Source organism: Argopecten irradians, chromosome 13 (assembly GCF_041381155.1).
Source record: "Argopecten irradians isolate NY chromosome 13, Ai_NY, whole genome shotgun sequence".
In the NCBI taxonomy this organism is placed as follows: domain Eukaryota; kingdom Metazoa; phylum Mollusca; class Bivalvia; order Pectinida; family Pectinidae; genus Argopecten; species Argopecten irradians.
In genome coordinates this window covers 21,909,426-21,913,581 of record NC_091146.1, presented here as the reverse complement: position 1 = coordinate 21,913,581, position 4,156 = coordinate 21,909,426, and the positions used below count along the sequence as shown (strand labels likewise).

General features: G+C 37.7%; 1 pseudogene; it reads left to right on the top strand.

Annotated features, from left to right (window-relative positions):
* The first annotated feature begins 424 nt into the window (after positions 1-424).
* On the top strand, positions 425-3,726 carry LOC138305700 (trimethylamine monooxygenase-like; annotated as a pseudogene).
* Positions 3,727-4,156: the final 430 nt, after the last annotated feature.

Here is a 4,156-nt window from a genome sequence, read left to right as displayed (position 1 = left end):
TCATCAATTTGTCTACTTCCGTTGAAAAATGACAAGGTTATGACTATTTCTCAATTTTCCGTGAAATTCTAGATGGCGGCCATCTTGATGACGTTATAACAGGTAGTTCATCCGTAACGTTTTGGTGAATGAAATGTGGCCTATATCTCTACCCGTCGAAAGATATTGTGTCGAGGTGTTTGCATTATCTGAGCTAGTTTGACGATATTTAATAGCTTCATAGAGTCTCTTAACAATTCTCTGTCTTTGACGCACGATATGTTTAGGAAATGCATTGCTTTCTATCATAATTTTAGCCGATTTTCATCTTGAAGCGGGCGTTTTTTAATTGTTTTCAGTGTGCCCAATATCCCTGCCGGTGACGTAGGTTGTCCCCATTGAAGAAGCATATCATATCAAAAACATGTGTAATAAAACTTAAACAATGAACACAATTAACAAAATTGAAAGTAACCACACATTTAAAGATATGTAGAAATTGCGAGTACATGTTAGTATTAAATTGACCACAAAATATAAAGAACATCCATGTACTCTCTCTCTCTTAAAACTTGAAATCTTGGCGATAAGGTTTCATTGGTGATGTGATGAAATTTATTCAAATCCTCAAGAAAATCATGTAACATGCAGATAAAGAACTTGTGGAAGATGAATGAATAGTTCGAATATGAATGGTTTTTTTCTTTACGCGCAGGTGTAGACGAGCATGGCGAATTCTGTCACGGAGGGCAATACCTTGATCTCTGGTCCAATGGTCCCAAGGAATGCCTGGAGTATCCTGAGTATACATTTGAGGACCATTTTGGGAAGTCCAATCCCTGTTTTCCCTCCACGGACTGTTCTATTCGACTACCTAAAAGGTATTATCATTGAGGTTCTACCCCGTTTTAGCTAAGGACAAACGTTGTGTTAAAGGCCCACTACCTTTCGGGAGCAAAACATAGATTTTCATCTTAAAAATTTGCATATAGATCGGAAACAAAAACCAGTTCTTATGTAATATGCCAGAAAAGCCCACTGTAGTGAAATGTAGGTGAAATGTTCAAACTCGCTTGCTGTGCGCCATTACACATTGCGGTCATGTGTCTTGTATGGCGAACCCTGGCCCTTGCCTAGTGTAGTAAATATTTTTTGTTTAGAACTACTCAAATCGCTTTTACAGTAGTGTGTTTACGTTATTAGGTGCATGTTCTTATCTAAAAATAATTTAACCAAACTCCTCAGTGGTTATGTAATTGCATTTTGATTTAGGTACGTGACTTTGGCTCGTTTATGGGTACAGCATACCTGTTATACCTGCGTAATCGTTTTGATCAACGACATTTGGGGATTCCAATGCTTTCAATCAAAATACTTAACAATGTCGTGGAATTTGTCCATATTTCTTGGTATATGTTTCATAAAAAATTTAGAACAAAACATGTACCATTTTGTTGGTCATATTTTGCTTCGTGGTAATGTAAACAGAATTAGCCTCGTTGAATTGTCCCTTTAATAACATCACAAAATACATATGTACATACCGAATGGCCTAAGATGAGGATAACAACACACCAAACATATGCAAGATTTCCTGCGTAATATATGATAACAGTGGATAGTCATTTTGTTGTTTTGCCGTCTGGTCGCAGTAATAATCAACTACCGCAGGGTATTTAGGACGGCGGCGAGGAAACATAAGACGACCCGCGTTATGAAAAAATTAACATTTTATCTATTTTAATAAAATTATTCAGAAGGTGATGGTGCGTGTAGTATTAAAATAACGGTAAGTTAATAACTTTTACGACTCTACAAAATTATCGATCTCATTTTACATTCCCCATTTTAAAAATTGAAAAAAAAAAACGTTTCGGAAAGATAGTGGGCCTTTAAGGTTCATGTAAAGGCTTTAAACAGTGATATTTTGCAAGCCTAAAAACGCATTACTGTGCTGCAATTGAACAGAACTAATTTCATTAATTGTTGGTATATACCCTGGCTAACTGTCAGTCTTACTGTTGATATGTAGTTTGTGAAGCTGCTTGTAAAATTCAGTTAAATATGAGAAAAATGTTATATTTCTGGAGAAGACATAGAAAACTCGTGTGAATTGCATTGATGGAACCAAATAATCATGCCATCGTGTTCAGTTGTGAATATGCCATGTACTACAACATTTTATTTGGCAAAATCGGACCAGCAAATAGTGCAGGAGCCTATTGTAGTAAATGCACATGGCTGCTATAAATGGCGGATCACAAATATCGCATATCAGAAGCCAAATTAATTGATACAAATGGTCTTGACACCAAATGACACCATAAGGTACTTTGAACATGACAAGAAGACTCTTCACGAAAAAAATAGTTCAACCGATCTGTTTGGGGCGAAACATGCAAATTTCCGGGAAAGAGCCTCAAAGTCCACATTGTAACTTTTTTTTTCGTAAATAGTCTTCTGGTCATGTTCAGAGTACCTTATAGTGTATAATAAGAGCACTTGTATCATTTAAAATATGCTATATTTGTGATCCGCCATTTAAAGCAGCCATTTGCATTTACAACAATAGAGCTCCTGCGCTTTTCGATTGGTCCGATTTTGCCAAACAAACTGGCATAGTCACTACTGAACACGATTTGCATTGTTTATTTGGGTGCCATTTATGCAATTTACACGAGTTCTATGTCTTCTCCAGAAATACACATTTTCTCTTATTTTACTGAAATTAACAAGACTCAGCTACACAAATTACATATCTCCTACAGTAAGACTGACAGTTAGCCAGGATACATACCAACAATTAATTAAGTTAGCTTTGTTCTATATTGCAGCACAGTAATGAGTTATAGGCTTGCAAAATATCACTGGTTAAAGCCTGTACATGAAACTCAAAAGTCAGCTGACGTGGTCATTGTTTCAAGGTCAGCGATAACAGTTGTCACTAACTGATTCTTACGTCTAATAGTAAATTAAGTAGCACACTTTATAGTTTTATTTCCTTCATCTATTCTATTGTTTTATTTGGTTACACAGGGCGTTGGAACAAGTACGACCTCCGTAAATATGTCCACTTCAACACAATAGTGAAACACGTGACCTACAACAAGACCACGGATGACTTCACAGTCCTGACAAGGACTTGGCCACCACGATCTTCCTCAAGAGAGGTTCTCTCACGTCATCGTGGCTACCGGGCCATTTCTCCTTTCCCAAACGTTCCCTACTTTGAAGGAATAGAAACGTTTCTTCTTCACTCGCAACGACTTCAGGCAACGCACGCCAATTCAAAGGTAAGCGTATACTGATTGTCGGAAGGAGCTACTCCGCAGAAGACATTTCAATGCAGTGCAGGAAGATGGGATCAGATAAGGTGGTTCATCAGCTCCGTAGAAAAACCTATGGGCTTAAAAGTTTCCAGACGGAATCACAGAACGTCTCTTAGTTGACAAAGGTAGTTGGGAATACGATTCATTTCAAAGCCGTGGACGACAGCGGGAAGTGGGAACGCCATCACCGGAACCTGGTACCACTTCCCGTACCTGTCGAATCTCTCCGTCCTGAAAGACGTCATTATCCGTGTACCCTGCAGGACTGCTACCAAAGGCACATTATGGATGGTTGACGGTAACCACAAAGTCTTCTATCTCAGTATGCAGGACCAGTACTATTCCTTCACCAATGTTTGACGTCCAAGCCGAATGGGACATGCGGGTCATTTGCGGGCAGCACGAAACTTCCGGATAGATACTTTGTTTGTTAGTTTGTTGTGTTTGAGTTTTACGGCACCATCGACAACTAAGGTCATTTAGGGCCAAACTACAAGTCATGCATTAATATCAGGATAAAAGTTCAGAGGTAAGAAAAAGCAAGTAAGGACTAAAACACAGATTGTAAACGTTAATTTGATAAAAAAAAAGGTTTGCATGGGATAAAATAAATGTGGCTATAACACATGAGAAAACTCATGCAACAATGTTGATGAAACGATGAAATGTTGAGTTGATACGATGTATGATGAGAAAACGTTTCATATTTTGCTTAAAATACCGATCTCTTTGAGATAATTAAAAATACGATTATGTCTCACGGCATGAAACAAAGTGTACATGTCGGAGACATCGTAGTATTTATCTCGTATGTTTTTAAAATCAATACAATGCAATAAAATATGCTC